Genomic DNA, 25,204 nt, shown 5'->3' with positions numbered 1-25,204 from the left:
CCAACCAGGTGCTCCAATCCACTGATACCACTTTGAAGTAGTGTAAACACTACAAAACATATCAGAACATAGCAATTGTTCATAAGGGGTTAATAAATAATGGTGGCCTGCTCTGTAGCACCCCCATCTCAGTTTCCCCTTCTGCCTGGGGCCCCTTGGAGTGTACACAGTCCAGATATTCAAAACATTCCCCTTTCGAGGTTCAATTTATTAAGTCCTGCACATCTTTCAAAATAGAGCTCAAAACTACAGCCTTCACCCGAGTTTCAGCTGGGCCCAGCCCCTAGTCCCTGAGAGTCAGTCCTATCTTTAAAATTCCTTTCTTTTGCCTCAGGCCCTGCCTCCCTGAGGATCTGTCTTCTGCTCTCCCTACACCTCTTGCCTGGAGTTTGGCCTTCCCCGCTGTTGACTCAGGGCTTTGCAGGAACCTTCTTACTCTCTGCAGTCATCTGCCCACCAGCAGCAGCTGTCTCCTCTTTTATAAAGTCCAGGTGCATTCCCTTAAGCTCAATTGGGCATCAAGAAAGCAGTCCAGGTGCATTGGCCTCTGCTGCCTCTTAAGGGGCCAAATCGCCCATTGGCATTGAGTCTGTCAGCCTCCTGTATTAACTGGTGTTTGCTCCATTCTGTATCAAGTGAGCCAAGGTAAATTCTCTATATTTTCCTGTAAGTGATAGTGCAAGATTGTTATTGAGGACAGAACAGAATATGAAGCCTGAGCTCTGAAACTTGTGGACATCTGTTGCTCCAGATTTATTTTGCTTTTGTTGCAGTGTATTGAACTGTGTCCAAAGTAATAAGGTTGAAAAGATTTCACAGTATTTTAGTTTAACAATGGACCTTGATGAAGTAGACAACAGCAGCTTAATTGACTTCTCTATTCCAAAGCTAGTGTCCTTTAATCTGCTTGTTCATTGGGCAGCAAGACTAATAAAAATAACTACAGCTGAATCTATCCTTGCTCATCTAAGTGATAGGGTACTAATGTAAATAGAAATAAATATAGTGGCTGAGATTTTCAAAAGTGACTTGTAATTTGGGGTATGATGCTGGGAGACTAGGTGCCAACTCATGCCGGAGCCAGACCAATTCACTTGTGTTTTAGTATCAATCAAAACAATTGTTAAATGTCTGAGTGTATTTGCTGTTTAAACTTCATGAAAACTAGTGGGCTGTTACTTGCATTGTTTTCACTTCTCTGTATCCTGCTGTTATGATGTAGTAGCAAACATTTACATGGTCTGGACCCCTGTAACTAACTACAGCCTTATGGGAGGCAAATGAAGAACTATAACAGAAAAGTGCTAACTTAAAAGCAAGTGGTCATTGTGTGTAATGATCAGAGGTCAAAGACTCAAAATGCATTCCTCGCTCTCCATCATCAATGGAAATGCCCACGTGGGTAATGCCACTATCAGCTTGTTTTCTGAGAGAAGAAGCTATAAGTATAGATTCAAGGAAAGATCCTGGATCGCTGGACCATTCGGACTCTTATAAGGAAGGGTACCAGATGCAAAGCAGAGCTCCTCAGAGACAATCTGGGGATCCTGAAAAGACTTTTGGGAAACTGGCAGTTTATTGCATTTCTGTTTTAACCTTTCAATAACTCTCATTTCCTTTTCTTAGCTAATAAACCTTTAGTTCCTTTACTATAGAATTGACTCCCAGGGTTGTCTTTGGTGTGAAATCTAGAGTACCAATGATCTGGGGTAAGTGACTGGACTCTTGGGACTAGGAGCAATCTGATGTGGTGTGGTTTTTGGTTTAAGTGACCTTTCATCACGAAGTTCGTTTTGTCTGGGTGGCAAGATAGATTGGAGACTCTGAGGGGCTTGTCTGTGACTCCATGGTTAGTGATCCAGGACTTCACATTTGTCACTGGCTTGGTGAATTCTACTTATAGAACACACCACCAGTTTGGGGTGTCTGCCCTGTTTTCTGACAGTCTGCCCTGAGGTAGGTCCTCACAGTTGTGAGACACTCCAGACAGCATGCCATGGGGTTCCTCAATTTTCGGGTGACCAACCTGAGATACCTTAAAAGGTTTTCAGAAAGTGCCAGGCACCTACCTTCTAAAAATCAGGTCCCTGGACAGTGTCTCATTTGGGTACCCAGATCACTAATCGCTTCTGAAAATCTTGACCATAGACAATTATATCTGAAGCTGTGCCACCTCAGAGTGTGATCTCTTCAGATTACATAAACCAAGTGGGGCTGGACTGGGTTTCCAATAGAGAAAATGCATGACTATTGAGCCCACTAGGTGCCACCTAGTATTGCTGATACAATATCTAAAGAGAAATAAGAAGTGACCAAGTAGATATGGTCTGACATCTCTAGATATCATCACTATGGTAGGACTTTCAAATTCTATTGACAGAGGCTGAGAATTATAAATCTACCTAGTGTATTTGGATGCTCAATTCCCTTTACTTTTAATAGGAAGTAAGCACCTAAAACCTATAAGTGGCTTTGAAAATCTCTTCCAGTAAAGAAGAAATGTTCCAAAGATCAGTACGCACATGATCTGAGACACTGAAAAGTAACTCTTCCAAACTAAGTACCTACATTATTTATTTTCAGCTAGTTTGCCAACCAAGATACAGATTAACCTCAGCTGTTAACTTTTAGAAATCTGCCTATAGGCAATGTGAGTTCTTGCTCACTCTAAACTGGCATTGAAATCAAAGGAAATATGTCTGAATAAGGGCTGCAGGGCAAGGACCAATATCTAAGATCTTTGTACAAGATAAATTCATTAGACAAACTGAATAATTTAGATATATTTGAAAAGTAAATGAGTGTAGAGGTGTTCTCATACAATGATTGCTCAGAGAGATTTTTTCTTTGAGGCGAAACATAAATTAATAAAGGCTATAATGACTTTAATGACAATATTAGTTGCTGCCCTTTGACTATTAAGACATGCACTCATTATAAACTATATTGATTTCTTTTTTCCTTTGGACAAAATTCTCTGGTTAAGTTGATGTATGCAACTGTACTCCATCTTACTAATATTGTTTATTAGCATTATGAATAGTTTGGTCAGAAAGTTTTGTAGCAGGACCTGAACTTTATATGAAGATCCCATAATTTTGGAAGGAGTCCTTAAAGTTACCAGAGAGAAACATATACAGCTAATGGTTGTGATGCGGCTGTCTTTTTTTTAATGAATGTATCCATGTGTAAATATTTCTAAATAAAAGTCCGAAGCCTATACAATCAAGTTTAAGGCTTTAAAGTCAGCTTTTTTATACTAAAATGTAGGCCCTATATTTTCAAAAGTGACTCATGATTTTGAGATGCTCACTTTTTTTTGTGGAATGACCTTAAAGAGACCTGATTTTTCAGAAAGTGCTAGGCACTCACCTATTGAAGGTGAGGCACCTAAAATTCTGAGTATCAGAGGGGTAGCCATGTTAGTCTGGATCTGTAAAAGCAGCAAAGAGTCCTGTGGCACCTTATAGACTAACAGACGTTTTGGAGCATGAGCTTTCGTGGGTGAATACATGCATCCGACAAAGTGGAAAGAAAGAAATAATAGTGCGTGTGTTGCCACTTCTTTCTCCTACTACAAGTCAATTATTGGCTCAAGACTAGCTACCTCAAAGACTGAATTTAGATCTATCTGCCACTGCTACAGCTGCACTCCTTTGGGACAATGCAGATCACAAAGTTCAGGACATATGAGAGCTGAGGGCAAATATTCTTACTTAAGAGGCTATGGCTATTGACCAGTTTTCCAGAGATCAGATGAATCCAGAGTCAGACTGTCTTTAAGCAAGGTTGCAGAAAGCCTTCCTCTTTGAGAACACCTCTCCATGAAAGCCTCCCTCCCCCCCAAAAAAACCAAACAAACAAAAAAGTCCACACAGAGTTCTGGCCCCATAAAAGAAGTACCACCAAAGACTCCATTAAGCTCAGTAGGAACTTTGCTATAACTGATGGTTTTATGTGGAAAACACCCCAACACTATAGTTTTCAGAATTGCAGCCTTGTTAGTCTGTATTTGCAAAAAGGACAGGAGTACTTGTGGCACCTTAGAGACTCAGGGTGGGCCATTACACAAAGTAAAACTATTTCCCCATGTGTTTCCCCCCCCCCCCCCAGTTCATCACATGTTCTTGTCAATTGCTGGAAATGGGCCATTTTCATTACCACTACAAACAGTTCTTTTTCTCTCCTGCTGATAATAACTCACCTTAACTGATCACTCTCCTTATGGTGTGTATGGTAACACCCATTGTTTCATGTTCTCTTTGTCTCTATATATCTTCCTACTGTATTTTCCACTGCATGCATCTGATGAAGTGAGCTGTAGCCCACGAAAGCTTATGCTCAAATACATTTGTTAGTCTCTAAGGTGCCACCAGTACTCCTGTTCTTTTTGCCAACACTATAGTGATGGGCAACATATGCAGCTCTAAGGTGGATGCAATATATATTCAAACTGCTTTGCCGTCAAACAAAAGTAGGTGAGATTGTTTAGCATCACAGGAATCTGTTCAGGGACTCTCATTTGATAGGGGATCTTTCTGCAGAAATACAGAATGAGTTTTCAGTTAAGTGATCTCCATACAACTCCCACATCCAGTTAAAATGATTGAAAACCCAGTCCCACTTATATTAAAAAGAAGCTCTGAGAACTCAGTGGATTCCTGGTAGGCTGCAAAATCTGCTACCATCTGTTATGTCATGTTTGACACCTAGGCTCTCTGAGGCAGGGATTGCGTTCTTTAGTTGCCTATACAACACATAGTACATTGATCTATGATTGTAGTTCCTAGGTGCTAACAAAATAAACACAAGTAATCATAATTTAATATAAATTGTATAGAATAATACAGGATTTGAACTAATCTTGTCTCATTTTTACAAAGAAAAGATAGTACTGTATTTCAGAGCAGAAATATGAAATACTTTCTTTTTTTTTAAATATAGTTCCAGTTCCTTGGGGATGATAATTCATTCACTTACATAATAAGTATAAGAAAGTCTGTGGTTAGTATAACTAAAGTCCTAATGGCACATGTAAACAGATCTTCCTCTTTAGCATAATGATTGAGCACTCTCCTTTGAAGCTGAACTTCCTGACTCTAACAGCAAGTTTTCCACAAGTAATGAACTGTGTACAGAGTGCCACAATATATCCTTTAGGCACAGATTGGTATCCTTGGTGGCCCAAAACAGATCACAGACCATTGCTTGCTTGTGCTCGCATAATGACAAAATGGTGCCCAAAGCAAGGAAGTGTATTACAGTTTTCAACAGATAGAGTTGATTGTGAGGCGGGAGGGAAATGCTTTACAGTGCCATTCTTTTCCCCACGGATGTTGTGAGATGAATAGTACACTATACACTGGTCTAATGCTCACGAGCCATCATTTTGTCATGTGAATCACGGCTTATGTGGCCATGGCTCATCACAAAATCTTGTGGGAAATCCAAGGGTATTTCACAAGGGATATGAAATGTGTTTATCACCAGTGCACGTTGATTTTTTTGTAAGCTAATTAATATGGCCTGTCTTTATCTCCCAAACACTTTTTGTGAATTCATGGTCCACTCCCTTTTTGGATGGCAACTCAGCCACAGGGTCTCCCCACATCTCAGGTTCCTGCACTAATATTGACCTAGACTGTATTTTTTTACATCTCCCCTCAGCATAACTCCACTGCTCAAGGAGCAGACCTGGGAGGCAAGTGTGACTCAGTCACAATTCATTCTTGACTTCCCCCTTGCTCCAGGTTATTAGTGGATTACTTCCCCTTCCATGATGGATCTCTCTGCTGGCCAGCATATTGGGGCTGGTGAGAGCCAAGACTCCACCCATTCTTTACCTCTGTCTGCCCACCTGAGTGGGATGGGGAGTAAATGGCCCTCAGGCAGCCTGCGCTCCAACCAGTAGTACAGGTAGCCCCTGCAGGGGTCTGAAGTGCAGAGGAAGGATTATCCAGTGGTTAGAACATGTGTCTGACACTAGTGAGACCTGAGTTCAAGTCCCTGTTTTGTTATTGACGTTCTGTGAGACATTAAGCAAGTCACTCTGGGCCAAATTTTTAAAGGTATTTGCATCTTTAGGTGCCGAAGTACCTTTAAACATCCGGCCCTTAGCCTCTGTGCTTCAGTTCCCCATCTCTATAATGGGGATAATAGCCCTGCCCTACCTCACAGGGGTTTTAAGGATAAATACATTCAAGATTGTGAGGCACTCATATACTATAGTAATGGGGATCTTGTAATTACTGAAGATATAGACTTTATGGCCTCCGACTTCCCTACACAGGCATGCAGGGAAAGAGACAGTCTTGCCTACTGTAAATTTAGATGACCGTGTTAAAGAATAAAACAATTGTGGACGAACTGCTAAAGGATTTGCTGTACAGAGATGTCTTTTTGAGAAATTCTTCATGTAAAAGGCTGACAAGCTTAGAAAAGGAAAGAACCTTGTAACTGTGATATCCTGTTCAGGTTACACTATCCCCAGGGAAACTGTCACCAAAGACGGAATTAATTAATGAGAATTTGTTTTGTGTATGCTACTATTTAAATACCCTCCCTCCCCATTTTCCTTGTGTGCCTCTTCTTACAAATAAACCATTTGCCAATTCTTTATTAACCTGTTACTCTGGCTATGGACTGGAACTGTAATACTTTGGAATGCAGGGGTGCTGGGAGCAATGTTTCATTATATCAAATACTCAGAAGTCATTGTGTAGAAAAGTGTAAAAAAAATAACTTCAGAATCCATGATGGTTATTTCAGGCATGATCTCAGGTTCTTTCTGAGCTTATCTACAAGATTTATGCTGTAGCTTTGCAGAAACAGATAAGTGTAGCCATGCAGCTTCCTATCTACTTCATTGCTTTATAACACCTTTGAAAGTTGGTTACTGGTGCATTATTTTTATTGCCATTTTTTTCATCTTCCTTAAATATCCTCTGGGTACACCTCTTGTGCAGGTGACTATGTCATAAGGGGCAAATTTTCCTGTAGTCTTCTTTTCCCCCTTTCTCCAGCATGATATCATTATTTTTTCACGCTAAAACTGAATGATCTCTCCAGCAGTTTACTGGTGTATGCTTCTATTACGTAAACCATAACAAGGGGCCATGGTAAACTACGGGCTGTATCATGTGTAAGATAGTGAGGTTTTGTTGGAAAGGCCTCAAATTGAATTGGCGTCCCAGTTTTTAACAGGATTATATGACCGAAGGAGCAGATAGAGATAAACCTGCACAATACATCTTTAGTCCTTCTTTAACAAACAGAAAGACAGCTCCTTTTCAGCCCACAATTGCAGGCACATTTTTGTTCCATTTTGAAAGAATGCAAGAAATATTTTCTTGATTTTTATCTGATTTTAATGAAGTTCCTCCAACAACGAAAGCATTTGTTACATTATGCAACAAAAACGTTTTAGTTCAGGCATGCTTTGCCTTGTGTGGGAACTAAAATCAAAGAGAAGAATCCGTTTTTTATTCGTCCATTACATTTGGTATCATTAGTACCAAGTCTTCTGGATACGTTTTGAGTAAAAGATACTAATTTGTTGTGTTTGGCATTTTTATATGCATAAGCAATGTATGTTGACTTTGCTCTTGAACTTTGTACAATGGCACTAGTGTAATCCGTGCGAACGGGCATGTGTTTGCTATGATGCTGCCTCTTAACAGCTAAGGAATTCTCCTTTAGCTCAAATATTAGAAGCCTGCTTTTGGAACCAAAGTGCTAGTCTTGGCTATGGTCCAGGTAGTCCAATGTCCTATCTCTGACAGTGGCCAGTGACCGAAGACAACATCAAATCCCCAAGAATGAGTTGTGCAGATTGTCCAAAGCTAGTACTGATAAAGTAATTATACCATGGTACATCATCATCTACTTTGCAAATGCCACATGTTACAGGGAAATTGTTAGGATTATTTTAGAGTTTAAACTATTTTTTTCTGTCTATAAATCCAGATGCTTTAGTTATCACGAGACCAACAGTACAAAGCTATAAAAAACAGTTCCCTTTTTTAGCTCTGCGGGGATTTGAAATTTAAAAGATTCAAAATGCATGACATTTTTATGCATAGAAAAGCTGTTTTTGTTGTAGGACTAAATCTTGCCCAGCCTAGGCCTCAGGCAGGTGTAATTTTTGTGGGAAAATTCCATATTTGGGGAGAAAAAGGAAACATTTCTCTGGCAGATTGATGTTTTAAAAATGGCAGCTGTTGGAAGCTGCTCAGAGGTGTGGAACATAGGAATAAATCCACGAGAGATTCGTGACCAAAGGCAGGTGAAACCATGAAAGGTATATGATACATTTATTTATTACACAGTTCCACAATCTGACACCTTCATCTTTGTGGTATATTTTATTCAGGTATAAAATACATGACAGTATAGTATGGTATAAAGGTTTTAGCAGCATTAATGTTGGATGTCTGCATTATTCATGAGTCAAAGTTAAACTATTAAAAATAGGCTCCCTGAAAATTGGCTTTATAACTCTCTCTCTCTCTCACTCACTCACACACACGTGCACACACACACACACACACACACACACACACACTATTTGTATCTATGTTTTACTGGATTGTCTGTCTATAAAAATGGTGTGTGTTTTGTTTAAGAAAAAAATATATTTTGAGAGTTTACTCAAAATCTGATATTACTAAGAATATTTACCTTTGATTTACTTTTCTTTTTTTTTTTAAATCTTCCAAACATCTACAAACATCTTGTAAATATCTTTTTTTGTGCGGGGAGGGAGAGGGGAAGGCTGGGCGAGAAACTTCAGATGAAAACAAAAGACAAAAACACAGTTGTAGGAAATCATTTACAAAGAGGTAGATTAATTTATGCCCCTAAAATCTTGTCTACACATGAAAGAAGCACAGGTATAATTCAAGATGTGAATTTAAATTGATAGAGTTAAACTAGTGCCGGCTGTGTGGATTTTTATTTCAATACTAAAGTGGCTTATTTCAGTATAGCCAAAATTTATTAGGAACAGATTAACCATAAATAAGAGTGTCCACTCACACCATTGCATTGGTTCACCTATACTGGTTTAAGGCCTTCTACATAAGGGAATTGACTCAAATAGCTATGGGAGAACTAACTCAGTATTGCCAACCCCAAATGTTCAAAAATCATGAGGTAGGCTCACCAAAAATCATGAGATTGGCTTTAAAATCATTAGATTATGTAAAAATAATAGATTTGATGTTTTTTATTTGTTTTCTGCTTTTTGAGCCTTTAGGTTGCACTGGGGTAACATTTTGAAGCTTTCTTCACAGCCACAAGGGCTAGAAACTTACTTCTTTAAGAATGAAGGCTGAAATCATCACATAGCCCCTTGACTCCAGGAGCTGGGGCCAAGGGCGGCGGCTCTATGTATTTTGCCGCCCCAAGCACGGCAGTCCGGCGGCTTTCGGTGGCATGCCTGCGGGAGGTCTGCTGGTAACGATGATTCGGCGGCATGCCTGCGGGAGGTCCGCTAGTCCAGCACCTTCGGCGTACCCACTGCCGAATTGCCGCCAAAGCTGCAGGACTGGCAGACCTCCCACAGGCATGTTGCCGAAGGCAGCCTGACTTACGCCCTCACGGCGACTGGCAGGCCGCCCCCTGCAGCTTGCTGCCCCAGGCACGCGCTTGGGGCACTGGTGCCTGCAGGGCCGGCTCCAGGGGTTTTGCCGCCCCAAGCAGCCCCCATCCCCCCCAAAAAAGCCGTGATTGCGATTTGCGGCAATTCAGCAGGAGGTCCTTCACTCTGACCGGGAGTGAGGGACCCTCCGCTGATAGCTGAACCTGCCGCCCCTCTCCGGAGTGACCACCCCAAGCACTTGCTTGCTAAGCTGGTGCCTGGAGCCGGCCCTGGGTGCCTGGAGTCGCCCCTGGCTGGGGCTTTCAGGAAAATAATAATTATCATGAGAGTCATGACAAAATCATTAGAGTTGGCAACACTGATGCTCTCTATGTGGACACCCTGTACCAGAATAAAAGTCCATTTTATTCCGGAATGATTACTCCACTTTGTAAGCAGAATAATTATTCCTAAATAAAGTCACTTTTTAATTCCAGGATAGAGTGTCCATGTGGGAATCTAGTTTTGAAAGACCTATTCCGGAATAGTTTACTCTGTGGTCAATTTCTCCATGTAGACAAGGCCTAGAGGCAGATACAGTGCTTTCAGTGCACTGATACAACTTTCTCAGATAGACATTATTTCTTCATGAAATAACTTTAAAAGAAATTGCTAATCTTTCTTCTAATTTGCTATTTGGGAACATTTTTCTGTTTTTGGAAAACCTCCTTTTAATCATTGGTGTAGTGGGTACAGCCACAAAATCCCCTGGGACAGATTAAGTAAAGTGGCACAGTCCCATAATCGTGCTTATTTACACCACCAAAATATCTAATCCCATGTTTGCAATTACAAGAGTTTTTACCAATAAAGGCCCTGATCCTGCAAATGCTTATGTAATGTGCTTAGCTGTCTGCACGTAAGTCCTGTTGAAATCAGTGGAGCTATTCACACGAGTAAATGCACATGAGTAAGTGTTGTGCTGTTAGGGACAAATTGTGCAAATGCCTATGTGAATATTTATTATTATTGTAGTAAGTAGGAGACCTAGTGATTGGCCAAGGCCTCATTGTGCTAGGCACTGTTCAGACACAGAACACAAAGATGACCCCACTCCAAAGAGTGCATATTCATGTGTACAATTAAATGATATATGTGCTCATGAATGTTAACTCGGAGTTTTACTGGAGCACATGTTGCTCCCTTAGGAGAGAATTCTGATCTTCAAATGTCACCTTTTCCCTCATTATAGCTTGATGTGTGCTTAGTTTCAAAACTCATAGAAATAACCATTTGACCTAACACTTTACATATCCTTATCCTTATCCAAACAACTTCCAATTGTGAGCCTCAAGGGTTAATGGAAATATTCACTTTTGCCAATGTCCGTTGAAAGCAGCTCAAGGCAGTTAAGAATTATTCAAGAATTTTTCCTTGGATGTGATGAGAGATGATGGCATTGCTCTGACTATCTGACTTTTCCAGTTTCAACCGCTCAATACCTCCTACTGTCTACAGAAATTGCCAAAATACCACCTAATGAGCTGAAAATGACCTATGACAGATCTAATGGTAAAACTGTTGCTTGAAGAAAGATTGCTTCAGTAGAAGCTGAAAAAATTTCTGTCTCTGTCTCTATCTATCTAAAATGCAGATTTAAATAGGTAAGAACTTTATCCAAAGCCCATTGAAGTCAGTGGGATTTTTTCCATTGATTCTGATTGGCTTTGAACAGACCGTTAGTTGATTCACTAATAATCAGAATTGTGAAAACAGCAATACACTATGAATGTGATTTTTCTTGTTAGTTACCCTGATGTAATTCCTTTGGGTCCCATTCTCTCCCCTCTCACCAGATTACAGTGGAGTGAGTCTGTTGACTTCAGAAGAGTTGCTTCTGATTTACACCAAAATAATCAAGAGGCAAATCAGGAACTCTTTACTCATATACTATAGAGCCCACGCATAAGAACTGCTGATATTTTAATTTGTATAATTGGCCCTTTTCTCAACTGCATTATTCCAGCTTTACCTCAGTGTAACATTGTTGAAATGAATAGAGTTGTTCCAGGGTAAAAGTATTATAATGCTGTGAAAAATCAACCCCAGTGCGTCCAGTCACTCAAACATCCACTTCATTGAGAATAGGTTAGAAAAATAAGCAGGGCTTTAAATATTGACATTCTTACGCATCCACAGGTCTTCATTTTTCAAATTTGGGAGCTGATTGTCTTTTCATTCCCGTCGGTATAAATCAGGAGGAATATGCTGCTTAAGAAATAAAACTGAAGACTCTGTTTGAAATTCTCCATATACACAGAGATGTCCCTTGGGTACGGCGAATGGGGGTGACTGCCCTGAGCCCCATGCTTTGGGGGGGCCTCATTCTTTGGGTGAGGACTTGAGATGGGAGGCGGGTGAGGAGGCGAACGGGGAGGTGAGTGGCAGGCAGACAGGCGGGTGGGGGAGACAAGGAGGAGCCCCTCTACCAGAACCTTCCCCTCCCCCAGCACCTCCTGCCTGCTGGGGGGCACTGCTGATCAGCGCCTCCCGCTCCCTTTAGGGGGGAGGGATAGCTCAGTGGTTTGAGCATTGGCCTGCTAAACCCAGGGTTGTGAGTTCAATCCTTGAGGGGGCTACTTAGAGATCTGGGGCAAAAATTGGTCCTGCTAGTGAAGGCAGGGGGCTGGACTTGATGACCTTTCAAGGTCCCTTCCAGTTCTAGGAGATTGGTATATCTCCAATTATTACCTCTCAGCGCCTGCCGCAGATCAGATGTTTCACGGCATCAGGAGGGGCTGGGAAGGAGGGGACAGGAGCGAGGGTATAGCACGCTTGGGGGAGGGAGTGGAACTGGGCAGGGAAGAGGCAGGATGGGGGTGGGATGAGGCAGAGCAGAGGTGGGGTAGGAAGCACTAGGGGGAGGGGTAGCAGATTAGAAACTCGGTGCCAATGTAGCGGGCCCCACACACCTCCTAAGGACGCCCCTGCATATACACCTTCCCATTTGTGAGCAATGATACTGTGTAGGGATTTGAACTCATCTCTGTGCTCCTCTAGGGGATTTGGATAAGTATTACCAGGTTTGGCCTGGTGAATGAATGATGTGCTCTGGACCCCTTGGAAAGAGATTTAGTTTCTCTGTTCTTCATCAATTTGTGTGGTTGGTTAGATTTGTTTTAACTTTTTTCCTTTCACTTTTCCACTTCCTCAGACATGTGATATTTTGGGGGGTTTCTAAAATGCTTTGTCATGAATTTATTGCTAAACTGCAAATATTACCACTTCGACTATCACCATATGGTAAATCTTGACTAGTTTAGAGGGGCCATAATAGGAAAGGGAAGTGCAGCGCAGTTCTTTGGACCAGATATATGCTGTAGCTTTACCCTGGGCCAGACAAGAGATTGGAGCACTTCATATCCTCTAGACCAGGGACTATACAGCCGCCCAGGAATACATAAAATGCAGTATGCGGTGTTTTTGTAGCCATGTTAGTCGCAGGATTTTAGAGAAACAAGGTGGGTGAGGTAATATCTTTTATTAGACCAACTTCGGTTGATGAAAGAGACAAGCTTTCAAGCTTACACAGAGCTCTCCTTCAGGTCTGGGGAATTTACTCAGCAGTGGTTAATGATAAATTACATCTGTCTCTTCCTTACTTAAAGCGGGGAGTTTTGAGGGCCTGACCAAAATTAAACAGATTCATTCTCTGATTGGAAAGAAGCAAAAAGAACGAATAGACCTCGTAGAAAATGCTATGTGAGTTGTCTCATCAAACATGACTCAAATGAAAAACAGCCCCAAAATGTTTGTGGGTCTGCAAAGGCAGGGGGGAAAGTTTTCAAGAAATGGTGATTCATAGAAAATGATTGTACTGCATTATACTGAAAAATTGTGCTGTTGCTTTGATAATGCAGACTGCACTCAAACCAAAGTTATTTTTACTTGTTTGGGTCATACACTTTGCATAGCTCCACTTCAAACAGCGTCTATATTTGTTTTCAAATTGATTAAGAGGACAACCCTGATTAGGAAGATTTATAACATGTACATTTGCAAGTGCTTTTTGTTTTCTCTCTTAATTTGGAGTTGTATAAATCACAGGAAAATAAGTATCTCGTATCCAAAATGGCCATCTCTTTCTTCCGTGTGATTTGATTGCAGTCAGATGAAAAGCGCTGCTTTGAAATAGAGGCAATGGCCAGAGGCCCACTGATTGCCTGTAAACAAAAAGGGGCACTGGTAACATTTAGAATGTTCTAGCAGTGATCAAAGCACAGGAGGTGCTGTCTAGACAGCCTAGGTGTGGACTAGCAAATGGCTTTCATTAAGAGTCCTCTACTCTGGTGCCATTGTTTCAGTTCTGCTCTTCTTCACGCCAATCTGTGATTGATTTTCAGAAAGGTGCCCAAGTGCCTGTGGCAATGGGATAAGACTTACAGGACTTTGCTTGTTCTGACAAGGCAGAGTAGCTGCCTATCACATTAGCACAAAATGACACATTCATTTACTTCCACGGTGCTTTGAAACAAATACTTTCAGCTATAACAATTGCTCTTCCCAGCTTGAGCTTTTGAGTTAAATTTTTGGATTCCAGAGGATAAAACCTTGTGAGATGATTTAAAGTATCCCATAACAAAAAAGGGCACAGTTTGAACTCTTTGGCAGGACTTCAGATTTACTTTCATGTGCAATGGTGACATAATAAGGTTTGCCCTCCTGGATATGGTTTAGTAAGTTGCTGAGGTTATTTTTAAGATTGAAAAGAACAATTTGACTCTTCACCCATATGAGTTTCTGACAGCATTCAGTATGTGCCGTGTGGTATCTTTATGTAAGGATGCTTGGCACACATCAGTTGGTGCAGTAAATCATATGCATCACAGGATTAGAAATTAAAATGCTTTTCATTACAATTCACAAATGCATGTGACCATGCAGAACCATGTTAACTTGGAAATGAAGGCTTGATCCTGAGCTGGTGTAAATTACCAATCCACATTGGCTGAAGATCTGGCACTGTTTCCCTCCCCCCCCCCCCCCCCCTTTAGTATCACAGAGTGTATTTTCAAAAGCTTTTCAGGGGGGCTGAATGGGATTCACTTTCAATGGACATTGTGCTCCTGGGTCACTTAGGCTCAGATCCTCAAAAGTATTTATGTGCCTAATTCCCATTGATTTGAAAATCTCTCTTTTTTTTTTTTTTTTTTTTTTTATAATCATCTGCTTCAACTGGCCACGGCTAAGTAGTAGTGGGCCTACTTGCCAAGAACCCATGGGAAAAGAGGTGTGTTTGTGAAGGGAGGCAAACACAGGAGGAAAAGTCAGCTAGGTCCTGTCTTTCCTTCCATGTAACCTCTTCTTCTTCTCCTCTCTCTCTCTCTCTCGGGTCTTATGCCATATCCATCACTGCCTGGCCTAGTCAAGTTTTATGACATCTTGTTTTGTTGGGCAATTCCACAGAAGCTACAGTAGCAGCACAAGAGGTCTATATGGCTCTATAACTGAGGTTTACCTATTAGTAAAAAGTCTGTCTGCAGAGACCATCGGCGTGAGATAAATAACAAGCTTTGGAAATACCTTTTTCATTGTAGTTGGGTACAAGTTTCTCTTAAGATTTTCAGCCAGATTCTCAGCACACATAAATTGGCATGGTTCTACTGAAGTAAATGGAGCTATGCTGTTCTTTATCTGGTGCAAATATGGTCCAATAGTGAGTTTTGGTCTCCCTCAGAATGATTTTTCTCTCTTTTTTGTTATTTCCTGGCCTTAGCCAGATTCAAATGCATAATATATCTCCAGGAAAAGCATATCCTTTGTTCATTGAGGGTTAGGTTATTCCCTTCAGTGGAAAAAACCCACTGTAGTTTCTGTTAAATCTCTGCAATGTTTTCAGCTCTACATTGATACCTCATTGTCCTGTCAGTAAGATAGGGATGGCAGCCCCTCAGAAGGGACAGGGGGTGTGGCATGTAACACCAGGCCAATGAGCCGCTGGAACATGGATCCTCAAAATAAGCTGTGAATCCTTACTCCATTTGTATCCTCATCTCCAGTGCTGTGGCTGTGCTATGCTACCTTAGCAATGCCTGCTAGAGTTGCCAGAGAACCAGCAATTCGATTTCATGAAGACTTTTGAATTTTTAAAATGTATTTCATTCCAGTATGAAACAAAACCCAAACCTTTCCCTGTGAGGAGACCTGCTGTCAGCCGCAGGTGGTTAGGGCTCCCGCTGCCAGTGCCTGGGCTCCCAGTGCCAACCCCAGCTGGTTGGGCTTCCCCTGCCAGCCTGGAAAGTGAGAGGGGGACCCCACTTCATCCCCCACCCCAGGCCTGGGGAGGGTGAAGAACCCTATAGGATTAGAGGTGAGTCTGGTTGGGCTGAACAATGGCCTGGGAGCTGCAGGGGGGCTGAAGTGAGGAGGAGACGGGCTGATGGGGTGGGAGGACTGTATTGATGGTCGATTATGAGCAGATGGGGTGAGTGCTGGGAGGGTGAATGAAGGTGGTGGGTGTCGATGGGATAGGGGGCTGAACTGATGAGGTGGTGATGATGGAGCCTAGGGGGCTGAACTGAGGGGGGCTTGGGTGGGGACAGAACTGATGGGTGACTGGGGGACAGGATTAATTGCTGGTCAGGAGAGGGGCAGATGTGGGGCTGAGAGCTCCTGCAGCAGGGGCCAAAATCACCTTATCCAGTACACGTGGGAGAGCAAGCAACACTAATTGGCACGTGCACACACCCTGGTGACGGGTGGGGGAGTTAAAAAATCACAAGACTGACCTAAAAAACCACCGTATAATCTTTTTTTAAAAAGCTCTCATGATTTTTGATCTCTTGAAGTTGGCAATACTGTCATGCCCGCCCACCCACCTCCTGGGTAACTTATGACAGTTGAACCGAGACATTCAAGATCTCAGTAATAGCAATACATACTCCCTAGCACATCTACCAGTCAGCTAGGTAATGATGGTGATTTAATCATTTAGGAAAGGTTGAGCAAAGAGGTGTGTCACTTTTATCACTCCTTCACTCTCCCCAGTGTCACAATGCAGAGGCAAGCTCCTGGGCCCTTATTTCTTTCTTTCTATGAAAATGTATTTTTAATATCAATGTATTCTTTCTTTAAAATGCTAATTGACTCCTGTTCCTTAAAATTCAAAGCTAGAGAATTATCGAATGAGCCTACTAAATATTGCCAAATTTTAATCTTTATATAGAAAAACAAATACTATTTAGAAAAGACTATCCTAAGCTATTAGTTTTGAAATAAGGTTTCATAAATATATCAATTTGGTTATTAACACTAGAAAGGTTAATTTATCAGCACTCTCATTTATCTGAGTGAAAGTGTTATTTATTGAATAAAATAAACAATGGAAAAACACAGCTTTATTTTTCACACAGGTTTTTTAGGGTGGTATTGGGATAAAGCAGGTACCAGCAGCTGCGGGGGGGGGGGGGGGGGGGGGGGGAATAGTCCAAGCTCTAATTAAGATTGGCCATGTCCTCAGCTGGTCTGTATTATTCTGTAGTTTACAGAGTAAACTGACTTACATTACCTGAGGATCTGGCCCTATATGTTTAAATCAGGATTCACTTGGAAATCATCTGTAAATACCCTTTGGTAGCCAACAAAGAAGCATGTGGTAGAATTGTGTTAATCTGTCAAGTCTAAAGAATGCCAAATTTTAATGAGAATAAACTCTAAAGTGAAATCATCAAACAGAAGTGTTGTGCAACATTAGGTCTAGGTCACACAAAGATCCATTAATTCACACTCACCCTTTGTGTATATTGAAAGGGGTAAGATATGGGCCTAATCCTTTAAGATGCTGAGTATCCACAACTCCAGTATTAGAGATATTGAACTTGATTCTGATCTCACCTGGCCCTGGTTTAACTACAATGGGTGTAAATCAGCATAGCATCAAAGTCAATGGAGCTCCACTGGGTACACCATACAGGCCCTGAATTGATTCAGGAGGGCCTGAGAGGCCAGTTATGTTAACTGGCTGCACCTGGAGAGAGAACCAGGCTTAACTGATCATGATGCCCACCTGGGCAGGAACAGGCTGGCTGGCATAAAGAGAGGAAGTTTGTAGCTGTAAGGAGATATGCTACAATTATTCTCTGAGACTAGATAGTGAGGTAGAAGTTCTGGTATCCTAATCTAGTGAGAGAAGGCAGGTAGGCAAGTAGCTTGGGGAGGCATAAAGCAGCACCTGGGTAGAGCAGGCTCTGGTGGAGATCCTGGGCAGGAAGTGGACCTCCCTGGGGGAGCCCTGAGCAGCATTTACTTAAGGATGGGATAAGGTCAAGCCCAAAGAGGGTAGAATGGGGTTATGTTTATATGCTGATTTTTTTGTGGGGGGATTCCAAGGGAGAGTCCTGAGAATCCTGGGGCTGAGGAAAGGATGAATCTAGGGAGGCTGTAGGGAAGAAGGCCTCCAAGAGACTGCATAGGAAGGAGCCAAGGGTAACTGCAACAAGGAGTAGTAGTGAGCAGAAGTTAGCTGCTGCTGATTGTTCCCTGGGCTAGAACCTGGTGGTGGGAGGGTCCAGGTTCTCCCCCCCCCCCGCCAGTGGAGAACATGACATGAATAAGGCAATAAGGGTGTTGCAAGGGTGTGAGGACCAGGGGGCCGGAGTTGGGGTTGAAAGCCTTCTTGGAAGACTGTTGTATTAATTAAGATGGAATAAATGGGCCCAAAGAGTCAAAGTGGCCATGTCATGCTAACAAATGTCCAATATTAAACAGTTGTAAAGATTTGGGGTTTGGTATACAGACCTCAGCCTGCTTAGTACCATGGCAAACACATTACTAAACAGCCTTCTAATCTTTTATTAAACATACAGAAAAGGACAACAGTGAAAGCATTACTTAATACCTTACAGTTTAACAACATCCCTTGTTCTTTCCCTTTAGCTGGAGAGAGTTTATAGAAGGGGAAAAAACAGCCTTGTTTAATAGGCTCGTAGATGGTATTAAATATGGTTATAACTGCCCTTTTGAGGGAAGTTAATTGAGATGGGCTGGAGCTGTTGTGGTGATTAAAGTCTATCCTGTTTCCTTTAAGACAAAATGAGATGAAACTCCCATGAAGGGGGACAGAAAAGATCAGCAAAGATATAAAATACAGCTCTTTCTTGGGTGTTGAGATTACAAGTGAGAGTCACTGCTTGAAAAACACAAGCCCAGAACATGGTTTTATCAGCCACTCCAAGAACTAGCAAACTTGTGCCAGTATCAGGCTGTTAAGGGGATTAGTTTTAGCTGACTGTTCCGTGTCTCAGGCTTATAGCAGTGTTGCAGAATATACAGTCTTGGCCAGCTACACCAGACTCTGATTAGACAGAAGAAAAAAGGAGAACAATAGGAAAGAGAAGATATAAGATAGCAAAGGAAAAGCTTGCATAAGGGGGTACTTTGTCAGGGGGGAAAGTATCATATCTCAGGTGGTGGTTGGGATTCAGCTGGAGCTTGTAGAGGTGCCAATGTCATCTCAGTCCATCTCTTTGGCCTGGTCTGGTCAGGATATTACTCGGGATCAGGATAACTAAGGCCTGGGGTCCCAGGAGATGGTGGGGATGGCAGCCATGATGGGGAAGCTCACTCCAGGAGCCAATTTTTCTCCTCAAAATCTCTTCCTTTAAGGAACCTAAAAGGAAGTGACGGGTGGAATAGCCTATCCGCTCACTATTTTGTCCATCAATTAAGCCTAATTTCTGACATACCAATTTTGGGTTCACTGGTTTCTGATCCACCACTCCTCCTATTTACGAGGCATGATCCTTGTGTTTGATCACAGTCCTTGCATTATATCAGTGAGTCTTTTTGTTTGACTGATTCAGTCATTCTGTCTTTTGTATCTTTTTCCCCATCAACATTTGTTATAGGTAATTCTGAAACTTTATGAACTCTTACTCACTTCCTACACCTAAATGCACAATTAGGGTAAATTTGTAGGCCCAGTTATCACAACTGGACATTGGACTGTTTTATGTTGAATTTTGTTACTCCAGAAAGGGTGGACTAAATTGTGATCTAGTCAGAGGGCTGAGTTACAGGAAGAGAGACCATTGGAGTGATGGTTCATGGGAGGTACCAGATAGGGGCAGAGCTGCTATGCCCATGTCCAGCCACAAGGAGGCACTGTCTTGGTTAGTGAATACCTTCACATGCTGATTTACAGCAGTTAGGGATATCAACCAATAGACTCCTGTTTAACAGTGGGGTGAATTCAGAATCAGTGCCAATATTCCTAGATTTCTTTAGAGTAGGATTCATGATTCTCAAATGTCATAATGGTCCTTTCCTTCTTAAAAAGTCTTCCCCAATGGGTCAGACATGCTATTGAAGCTCAGCTCTGTATTGAGGATGTGTGGAAATCACTCTGCCCCAGGCAAGCTCTGAAAGGAATTCTGGTTAGGGAGATATAATTCATCCTAAAGCTCTCTGGACTGCAGGTAGAACATTCCTGCTGCTACACACTTTTGGGACTGAAGCATCTTGCCTCAGAGTGCTGGGCTAATTCTTTGGCTAGTGAAGCCATGGACTGGTCTCCTCTTTGCCCTACTGGGGTTCTCATACACTACAGGGAGCACTGGGAAGGGGGAGTATGCTTCTGTACTCCAGGGAGCACAAGAACTGCAACTATGCCAAGAGGATGGACCTCCTTGCACACTTCCAGAGCAGCCATGCATAATTTTGCTCCAAAGAAGTACCTCCATTCAGCGGACATCTAGGCTGCTCCCTAGACTAATTGCTTATGTTGTGGTATACTGTGACAGAGAAAGGCATGATCTAGTGGTCTAAATCTATGATTGGAGTCTAGAAACCTCCTGTTCTAAAACCAGCTCATACATTTATTCCTTCTGCTGCCATAGGCAGGCACTTAAGACAGTTTTTTTAAATTTGGTTCCCTAAAGTTGGGCATAAAAACAGGCAGCCTGGCTTTCAGTGGTGCTGAGCACCTACAGCTCCCCTAGACTTCCTCTGATCTACACCAAGTACAAAATGTGGGCATGTTTTTAACATTGGGTGGTGTGGGTCCAGTTTTAAACATGGCTAATAGTGGAGACCAAACAAAACCATTTCACAGCCCATTCAGGGAGAATGACTTCCACCAGGGCTGAGTCAACTGTTCCAGATTGTTTTTTCAGCTCCCCAAAGACGGCAGGAAGGAGGTCCACTTCCTTTGTACTGGTCCACAGAGCAAGGGCGAGGGTATACTGCACCCCATAAAGGGCTGTAGCAGTGGATGTGTGCCCATTGTGTGCTGGGAAGCCCCGGGAGCTATTCAGAATAGCTCCTGATGGGAAGGGCAATTCTGGACAGCCAACAACACAGCTATGCCTTAAAGCCACAACGCAGCTTTGTGATTACAAGCACAATCTAACAATGCACTTACGCATGTGGTTAACTTTAACCATGTGAGCAACCCCCACTAAGTCAAATTTTCAGCAAGGGTCTGGGCTTGTTCTTAGTTTTATTTAAGGGAACTGCTTATGTGCTTGAAATGATCTACTGTATCAGCACCTATGTCAGTAAAATGTTTCAGAACACTTCTGAGCTTATCAAAAGAGCTAGAATTTGTTTCAACATACCGATTAGAAAAAGCAAACTACAGCGTAGGGGCCCAATCTTCAGTGGGTGTAAACTGTCAGCACTACAGTGAGTTCAAAGAGTATTCCAGCGTACGCTAGTGGAGATCCGGCCCTTCTTTTCAGCTACATTCCTCCTTGATGTTGCATTGGACCAGATTGTCTCCTGGCATAACTGTATTGACCTCAGTGGAGTCACTTCAGCAGAGAATTAGGTCCATTGTATCTAAAATACCAGCTTCAGTAACTACTCAAAAGGGACATTTTCTGGTATTATACATGAATAGCTTGAAATCTGGACAAATGTTAAGTATTAAAGTACTTTTGGTTATTGGGAAATGAATGAATGTTTTATGTTTCCTTCATTCCAATCATCTTAAATAAGAAAAATATTAGTTCTCAATTGCCAAATAGCGGTATCTGGTATCTGTTAGATTATGATTAACAATAACCATTGACAGCTAGCTCCTCAGGGCAAGCCAGCTCTTCTCATATTATCTAGCTGATAACTCAGACAAGATTTAATAAGAAAAATAGAGCTATACAAAATTTACCTTAGCTACCAAGGAAGTCTTCATAGTTGTTTGGGTATAGAGAGCACTGAATTCAGGAAGTGTCACTTGACCACAAATAGGTGCAAACCTAGTATTAACAGGCACCCCTATTTTGGTTGATGGTAGATCCATGTAGAGCTTCTTTGCTTAGCTTACTCTTGCCAAAAGCAGGGGTAATCTGCAAAGTGGGAGCAAGGGTACAGGTATCACTGGTAGATCCAGAGAGAGAGAGAGAGAGAGACACACACACACACACACACACACACCCTATGCATCTCAACTGCAATGCCACTATGGCATTCTGGGTGCAATCCAGACTGGTGAGGGGCTGTGTCACCCCTGCCCTTCAAACTATGGTGCCTTACAATGCTTTACTGCTGTAGCTCCCAACTAGGCCCTCACAAACAGCCTGCCAGCATGCAGGTCACCCCCTGACTGTGTATAGCTGCAGCCTGCCAGTCACACAGCAGTCTTGCTCTGGCTTACACTAGCTTTGGTTACCACTTGCAGGGTGACCCAAACACACTCCAAGTCCCAGATATTTCCCCAAAACATGGGTTCTGTACTCTCCAGTCCTCTCCTCGACAGTCCAGATATACTATAGCCATTGCCCTTCTAAGGGGATCAATATACAATTTGCTACCCTAAATGGAGTTACCAACACAGGTCACAACACTGGATTAGTTTTGATTAAAGAATAAAAAAAATTAATTTAATTTACAAGGAGATATACTTGTACTCACTTAAAACCGAAGGCATTAAAGTCAGAAATGGTTACAAGAGAAATAAAGAAACAACTCTTTCTAGTAGCTAGAACTAAACAAACTAGACTTGGTTCACAGTGAAATCCCTTACCACATGTTCCCATTAACAATGCTGACCAAATTCTCAGGCCAGGATCTGCTTCCTAAGCCTGTTTCTTTTGTCATCTTTAGGTGAAAGAGAGATGGACAGGGAGAGATCAATTGTGGTGGTTTTGCCCCTCACTTTTATAGTATAGTCACCATTTGATTTATTTTCCTGAGCGTTACCACAAGATGAAGTTCCATCCTGCTGTGAGGATGGAGACAAGGTGAAAGAGGTTTCATGCTGTTTGCTGAAATGCAGATTTACCTTGTCTCCCTCTTGCTGTCTCAAGAACCTTGTTTACTACTAATATGTAAATTGAGGTAAAACACATTCTTTTGTTTAGGATAGACATGCTTAGTTAGGGATATGTGGGTTTGAACATGTGATACCAACATAATTCAGGGAAATTCATAACTTTACATATAATGTTGCTGCATACATTTCATCATGATGATACTGAGTTTTCAAATGATACTTCACAAGGCATATTTTATGCAAAGTTTATTACAATGGTGTATAGAGTGTGAATACAGGAATGCCTTTGATCACAGCCCCCAAATGGAGCTTCTTGCAGAATGGCTTCTGCAGGTTTGAGGACAGGAAGCCAGAACTAAGGTGTGAGACTTCTTCCTTCACTCCCCTCTTCTCTCTTGATTTACTGGCATGCACCTACATGCGTTGGCCAGTGAGGATTTGACCCATAATGGAGGCACAAGAAAACCATTTGCATTCTATTGTGTCCATAATGTCTCATGGTGCTAACTATTCACCTTAGGGACAGACAAGTCCATTACATTTAAATAAATTAAGAACCATTCCAAAGCCTTGCTCAAAACTTGAATCAAAGCCAAAACTCAATCTGAGAAGGGTCAACTATTTGGATAGATTTATTTTAATATATTTTAATCAAAATAAGTAAATAAAATAGTCCTGTTTTTAAAAAAACAAAACAAACTTCTGCATTTCCTTGTTTTGGCCATGAGTGGACTAATTATTATGGATGCTCATTTTTTAATAAAAACAAAGATCAAGAAGAATAAATGGCAATCTTGGCCTCTTAAAAATTAATTTGATTTTGGACATTAAAGGGCTCCTAACTGGCCCCCTCCTTTTCCTTCTTGTTAACAGGAAGGAGTCCCATCCTCTGCTCAGGAAATGCTGTATAGCATCCTCATCAGGAGTCAGGACCTGTTGTTGCACCAACAGCATCACTGGGGCAATATGGTTGAGGGTACCAATTCATGAGCCAGTCCTAGCAGCACTTGGTACAGGACCCAAGAGGGAGAAGAAGGTGACTATATGCCACTTATATGCTCCCTGATCCTGCACTTATGGTGGATTTACATTGATGTAAATGACTATAGAATTTGTCCCAATGTCATAGAAAAGTAAGCTGATCCCCTCAGTTGTATGGTGAATCCCATCTGTAATAGAAAGAATTGCACAATATGGACCTATTCCAAAGCCCACTGAAGAACCCTACTGAAGCAAATGGAAATACCTCACCTGACTTCAGCTGGCTTAAGTTAGATGGGGTGGGATCTGAGTTACTACTGAGAATTCTTTCCTGGGTGTCTGGCTGGTGAGTCTTGCCCACATGCTCAGGGTTTAGCTGATCGCCATATTTGGGGTCGGGAAGGAATTTTCCTCCAGGGCAGATTGGCAAAGGCCTTGGGGTTTTTTCACCTTCCTCTGCAGTGTGGGGCACGGGTCACTTGCTGGGGGATTCTCTGCACCTTGAAGTCTTTAAACCATGATTTGAGGACTTCAGTAACTCAGACATAGGTTAGGGGTTTGATACAGGAGTGGGTGAGTGAGATTCTGTGGCCTGCGTTGTACCAGACGTCAGATTAGATTATCATAATGGTCCCTTCTTACCTTAAAGTCTATGAGTCTATAATTGCTGTGCACTGAGCTGAAAGGGATAATGTATATTAACACTACCCACCTGAAACAAGAAGTGCCAAATTTTAAGATTTCAAGTGCTTGGAATAAATAGCCATACTCAAGAGAATCCAAATCTTTTTCTGGATCAATTACAAGACGATATTCTTTGTGCTGCACATTCTTCAAGAACATTGAAGAGATTATCTGCTAGTGTGCGGCTGGGAATTGTTCTGATTGATCAGTACTGCCTGTTTGGCTCTATGAGCTGAAATCTTGGCAGGGAAGTTAAGGAGAGAATGTAAAAGGGCAATGAGACTGCATGACGAAAAGCAAGGGGGTTCCATATCAGGCTTACTAGCTATTGCTTGGCTTGCAGTATTAAGTAAAGTTGTATTTTCCAAAGAAGATCTGACTGTTTTTGAAGGAGGTGGCTGGGATGGGTTCTAGGGTCACAGAAGATAACTAGGAAACTGCTGGACAAGTTTGGGCTTTTTACTAAGGTGCATGAGGTGAAGCAAAAGTATATGATGAACTGAGCTGAGGTCATATCTATTCAGCGTACATTGATTGTGCTTCAGCAAGAGGTGTGGGGGATGAGTTAAATGACCTCTTGAGGTTCCTTCCAGCCCTGTATTTCCATGATGAAGTGCACAATAAATTGTAACCCTTGTTTGTCTTCACTTGTTCCATCCTTTTATTTGTGATCCTTTTCTTGTGTCAAG

General features: G+C 41.9%; 1 long non-coding RNA gene across 1 annotated transcript; it reads left to right on the top strand.

Annotated features, from left to right (window-relative positions):
- The first annotated feature begins 574 nt into the window (after positions 1-574).
- Positions 575-23,884, top strand: LOC123370781. Its single transcript, XR_006579546.1, has 3 exons — positions 575-645; positions 15,748-15,950; positions 23,724-23,884. It is a non-coding gene; the product is annotated as an uncharacterized LOC123370781 (long non-coding RNA).
- Positions 23,885-25,204: the final 1,320 nt, after the last annotated feature.

The sequence above is a fragment of the Mauremys mutica genome, chromosome 5 (assembly GCF_020497125.1).
Source record: "Mauremys mutica isolate MM-2020 ecotype Southern chromosome 5, ASM2049712v1, whole genome shotgun sequence".
Classification (NCBI taxonomy): Eukaryota; Metazoa; Chordata; order Testudines; family Geoemydidae; genus Mauremys; species Mauremys mutica.
This window is presented reverse-complemented; position numbering and strand designations above follow the sequence as displayed.